Raw genomic sequence first — 6,380 nt, forward strand, 5'->3', positions numbered from 1 at the left:
ATGAGTTTACCCCGTAGCACTGCTTTGGCAGTGTCCCACAAATTTTGGAATGTTGTGTCAGAGTTTTCATTGGTTTCCATAAATTTTTTGATCTCATCTTTAATTTCTTCTCTGATCCATTGTTCGTTTAGTAGCATATTGTTCAGCCTCCAAGAGTTTCTGTATTTCCTGGAGCATTTTGAATTGCTGATTTCCAGCTTCATTCCGTGGTGGTTTGAGAGGGTACATGGTATGATTCCTATCTTTTTGAAGTTATTTAGGTTTGCTTTGTGTCCTATCATGTGGTCGATCCTGGAGAAGGTGCCATGTACTGCTGAAAAAAATGTATAATCTGTGGCCTTAGGGTAAAAAATTCTATAAATGTCAACCAAGTCCAGTTGTTCTATTGTTTGTATGAGTTCTGTTGTTTCTTTGTTGAGTTTTTGTTTTGTTGATCTGTCTATAGTTGTTAGTGGGGTGTTAAGATCACCCACTATTATTGTGTGCATATCTATGTCTCCCCTTAAGTCCGTGAGTAATTGCTTCACGTAGCTAGGTGCGTTTGAATTTGGTGCATATATGTTCACAATGGTAATTACTTCCTGATGGATCAGTCCCTTCACCAATATATAATGTCCTTCCCTGTCCTTTTTGATGTGTGTCAGATTGAAGTCCACATCATCTGAAATTAAGACAGCTACCCCAGCCTTTTTTTCTCGTCCATTGGCATGAAATATCTGTTTCCAACCTTTCACTTTCAGCTTCTTTGAATCTCTTCTGGTTAGATGTGTCTCTTGTAGGCAACAGATAGTTGGGTGCTGTTTGATAATCCATTCTGTTAATCTATGCCTTTTGATTGGTGAGTTCAGGCCATTTGTGTTGAGAGTTAACATTGAGAGGTTGTGATTTTGCCCTGCCATACTTGTTTTTGTGGGTGTTGATATCTGTGTTATTGCCCTTCCTTGTGTGGACTTTAGTGGGGAGACCTTCCTGTTTGCCATCTTTGCTTATGATTCACCTCCTTTTTTTCTGGAATTAGTGCATTTCTAAGGAGATTTTGTAGAGCTGGTTTTGTGCTGGCATATTCTTCTAATTTCTCTTTGCTGTGGAAGTATTTGATTTCGTTCTCAAATACGAATGAGATCTTTGCTGGGTACAATATTCTTGGTTGACAGTTGTTCTGATTCAGGATTTGGAAGATCTTTGTCCATTCTCTTCTTGCTTGTAAGGTCTCTTCAGAAAAGTCAGCCGTGATCCTGATTGGTTTTCCCCGGTATGTGATCTTTTCTCTGCTTCGTACTTGTCTCAGGATTCTTTCTTTGTCTTCGTTGGAGTGGAACTTGAGCACCATATGTCTGGGTGAAGATCGCTTTGGGTCATATCTGCTGGGAGTCCTCTGACCGTCCTGGATTTGAGCTGGATTCATGTTCCAAGTGTTTTGAAAGTTTTCCTGTATAATTTCGTCGAGCACCATTTGCATTCCTGATTGTTTTTCCGCTCCTTCAGGAAGGCCAATAATCCTAATATTTGATTTTCTGAGGTTGTCTTTCATTTCTTGTATGGTCTTATTGGCTTTGTTCAGACTTGTCTCCAGCTGTTTCATGAACTGGGTGTGTTCGTTTTGTGTGTCTTCCGTTTCAGAGATCCTCTCTTCTGCTGTATTTGTTCTGTTGGTTAGGCTCTCAATTTTGTGCTCTAAGTCAAGGATTTTACTTTTCATTTGTTGTATTTCTGAGGCTATGTGGTTCTTGAATTCCTTGAAGTCCTCCCAATTCTTCTCATTGTCTCTGACATATTTTAACATTATTTTTTTGAATTCCTTGTCTGGTAGATCTTCTATGTCTTCATCTCGCATCTCCGAAATAGACATTGGCTTTCGATCCTTTATTGGTAGGGTGTTGGCACTCTCATCTGGATCATTACCTTTTCTGGTATTTCTTCCCATTGTGTTAGTGTTTCTTTTTTGAGAGACCTAGGCACCAGTGTGCTGAGGGGTCTCCAAGCACTATCCTGTAGAGATCGGAGTCTGCAGGCGTGGAGTAGCAGGGTGTGGGAATTTTCAAGGCACTTTTGGTGCGTCTCCAGAACACTGGACCTCAGGGCGCCTCTTCCAGGGCCCAGAGGATTCAAAGCGCACTCTCAGCTCGTCCCCTACAGGTATGCTACCACAGGGCGTGGGGGAGTGAAGGCACTCTCTGTGCGCGCACCCTGTTTACTGGATCACAGGGCTCGGAGCAAGGGACTATAGGGCGTGTTCCAGGTGCTCTCTGGAAACGCCTCCTGCGCAGGTCCGCCCACCCCAGCACTTGCAGGGGACCGACCGCCCCTGCGCTAGCAGGGAACTGCCCAGCCCAGAGGCGTGCTTGGGTTCCTGTGGGATAGCACCGCCCAGCTGAGTGCCACACCGCAAAGGCACAGGGGAGTATCCAGTGTGCCTTTTGCCTTTCTCCCAGACACAGTTTTGGCAGTCTCAAGGCACTCGCCCTGTGTCTCTAGAGGCTGGAGCCTGGGGGGGGGAGGGGCGGGGAGGCCAATTGTGTTCAGGCTCTGTCCGTGCCCCTGGGGGGCCAACTCCCGAAGCCTCCAACCCACCACTGTCCCCACCCAACTCACTCAAACCTCAGGTTCTTGCAGTCTGCCTCTTCCTCTGGTGGGAATCCTGGCCGCCAGTGCGTCTCCCGACTGCTGCGTCCATTGCTGGTCTCCGCGCGGGTCGCGATGGAGCCTGGAGGCTGCGGCTGGTGCAGGTCCCGGGGGTTGGCGACCAGGGTGGGCAGATGCCGGCGGGTCCCGGTGATTCAGGGTCCTGGTGTCCGCAGTGGGGCAGGTCCTGGCGAGTCCTGGTGACCAGGGTGAGCAGATGCCAGCGGGTCCCAATCACCTCCGGTCCTCACGGCCACAGCGTCTTCAGGTCGGTCTTTGGGTGGGTTCGGCGGCTTTCCGTGGGATTTCTTCTATTCACAGTTCACCATGCAGTGCTAATTGAGCACGGGGGTTCAATTAGCTAATCCTCTGCCTTTAAGCACATGAATCCTGTCTGGGTAGCAGTTCATACTCTGCTTTTTTCACATCCCATCCAGCTCCCTGCTTGTGGCCAGGGAGAGCTGCAGAGGATGGCCCATAGCTTTGGGCCGCTGCACTCAGGTGGGAGACCCAAAAGAAGCTCCTAGCTTCTGGTTTCAGATCAAATCAGCTGCAGCCCTTGCAGCCATTTGGAGAATGAATCAGCAGATGAAGATCTCTCTGTCTCTCCTCCTCTCAGTAAATTCTCCTTTCCAACAAAAAAATGTAAATATTAAAAAATTATATGTAAAAAAATGAAAATGCAGTGGATTAGCAGAGAGGTATTGCATGTAAGACTACTGGGTCAAGACATAACTATTCAACCCCTGCCCAATTTCTTGCCATTGTGCATGGGAAGATGGCCATGTATGATTCAAGAACTTACACAACATTTGATATGTGGATGAAGTTCTAGGCTTCTGGCTCCTGGCTTCACCCTGCTCCTCATTTGGCTGTTTCTGCATTTATGGAATGATCCATTCTCTCTTTCTCTGTTTCAGTTATGTGAAAGTCATCAATTTCACATATTTTACATATGCTATCGTATGAGTCAATTCTTTAAAAAAGCATGAGTATCCAGTTTTCTTAACTCCAATTATTGAACAGACTCTTCTCTTCCCACTGTGCATTTGACACCTTTGTTAACAGTGAATTCACCACAGTTAAGTTTGTTCATTCCAGGAATCAGCTTTGGTTGATGTGTTCACTTTTATGTGCACTTTTGATTACTTCTACTTTACAATGTAGTTTGAAATTAGATAGTGTGATACATCCCACTTTACTTTAGTTCATGATTTTATGTCTTGCTTCTAAATATCACTTTGGCTAGTGAACAGTTTAATAATGTTTTCCAGTACTAGGATATTGTGTGCCTGTTTTGTGGGTCTCTATAATTTCTGTTATTAACTAATTCTAGCTTCATGTGTAGAGATATTTCATCTGTTTTGCAAAGATTATGCTGAAGTACTTTCCTAACTATTGTTATTAGATTGCTGTCTTCCTATTTCAGAAGGTCAGTTATCAGTGAAAAGTGAAGATCATTTTTGCATTTTGATTTGAAATTTTACATTTTCATCAATCTTAATGTATAATTAGGAATATTTTGTTTTCCTTTCTTTTATTTTTTTGACTACCTTTACATAGTTAATTTGGATAAAAAGGCTCAAGGGCTATAGGAAAGTGGGTAAGACTATTATTTCCACATTGTTTCCTTCATGTATCTGAGGTAAAAGGGGTATTAAAGGAGAAGCCCCACCCAGTTTCCCACCCACCCCAAGTCCCAGATGTGGGGTATGCTCTGAGATACTTCCTCAAATGGCTTGGATAGTTCACCAGTTATGAATCGCTGCCAGTCTCGCCACTCCAAACACGATGAGGTCGTTGAAGAATCCGCTGATTGACACGGTCCATCATAGAGTCTCCATTTGCCTGGTATTTCACTGCCAACATATAGCTGAGGTGGTTGATTGACTTGTTCTTTCTTCTGTCTTTTCTTGGTTAGGGTTCTGAGACCGGCAGTTTGATTGGGGAGATCCCCAAAGGAACTATGTCTGAGGTGTTCCCAGACCAGATTCTTGTGTGTTCTAGCAAGTACAGGGCCCGGCACAGTCCATCGCCCTGATCAGCTGGTGGTTGCAATTGCTAAGTTGGTTCTGTTTTCAGCCCCGACTTCCACTGGAACCAATGGGTGTTGCAGTCCAGCCTGGTTCTGCCCAGCACATACTCGGCCCTCACATAAACCAGTGGGAGCTGCAGCCTAGTTGGGGCGACCCACAATATTCCCACCTGGCCTGCCCCCTACCCTGGTTTGCCAGTATGTGTAGCAGACTAGTCCAGTCTGTCCCACATCCCATTTGGCTTTCATACATGTTGATGGGTATTGAAGCTTAGTTCCATCTAGCCAGCTCAGCAATCAAGCCCTCATGGGTGTTGTTGAGTGCCTCTCTGTCTAGCCACCCCAGCCCCCCATCCTAGTCTTTGTGCCCTCCCGTGGGAGTGGTAATCCAAGAGGGAGGAGCCCACTATTTCCCTCCCAGGTCTCGCACTCCCAGATTATGCACTCTCCAGGTGGTTCTGTGGTTTGACTTGACACAATTAGCCCCCAGTGCCAGCTTCTGCCAGCTACTGCTGTGGCTAAGCCCAAACAACCCTCACCCACTCTAATTTTGTTTGCACCAGTAGGAACAATCAGCCCAGCCTGGCTTTTCCCTGATCTAGTCCACATGAGGCACACAGGTGTTGTAGCCCTGCTTAGTCTGGTCTGTCCCCAATCCCAGCTCATGCTCTCCTGTGGGAGTAGCTGTCCAGCAAGGGAACCACCCCTTATTCCCTGTCAGCTCTGCCGCCTCCCTTCCTGATTCTCATGCACGTGCTGGATGGACGCTACAGTCATATCCGGTACAGGCAACTCACCTTGGCATTCTGTATTGTACACTGGTTTTTGTCGCTACCAAACCTAGCTCAACCCACACTCTGTTCTGGTGCTCAGATGTGCCAGTGGATGACGTGAACTGATTCAGCCTCGTCTACCCCTGACCCATGCCAAATGTATGCCAGTGGGAAACTTCCCATGACCTGTTCTGGGCTGTTTCCTACCATGCTTCTTGTGCTAACCTTCAGGGACTGTGCCCTGCCAGAGGAGTTACCCAGGCTGCTCCATCAGAACCCATCCCAATGCCAGATTTTGTGCATACCAGGGGGTCCATGAGCCAGACCTACTCAGTTCACCTCCTGTCCTAGCAGGAACAGTGGCTTTTCTTGACTGGCCTTCAATCCAAGCTGGTTCTTGCTGTTAGATGTTTCAGCCCAGTCATGACTCATCCATACTCATATATGGCTCACATGTGGCTCACATATGGCTCACATATGGCTCACATATGGCTCAGTAGGGGTTGAGACCTAGCCTATTCCATCTCACATCTACCCTGGTCTTCCAGGACACCAGACGGTGTTGGGGTCTGGTTCGGCCTGGTGCGTCCAGTCCCGGTCCACACCAGTGTCAAGGGAGACTACAACCGTTTCCTGATCAGAACGCAGTCCCCATTCTAGCCCACACGTCCATTGGTGGGAACCTCAACCCAGTTAGGGTGTCCCCTTAGCTCCCCAGCCGGGCCTGTTCCCAGCCATAGATCACGCGCATGTCAGTGGTTGCTCTGACTCAGCTTGGCTCAGTCCCTCACTTGTACCTATGCCTTAGACACTGTGTCTTAGCGTCCTTGACTCATGCAGACCAGTAGGTGCAAGAGCCTAGATAGGCATGACCTGTGCTCCACCCTGGTCTCTAATTTCACTTGTGGGCTAAGGTTTGCCCAGTACACCCCAAATCAACCGGATTTTAG

Source organism: Ochotona princeps, chromosome 1 (genome assembly GCF_030435755.1).
Source record: "Ochotona princeps isolate mOchPri1 chromosome 1, mOchPri1.hap1, whole genome shotgun sequence".
NCBI classification, from domain to species: Eukaryota; Metazoa; Chordata; class Mammalia; order Lagomorpha; family Ochotonidae; genus Ochotona; species Ochotona princeps.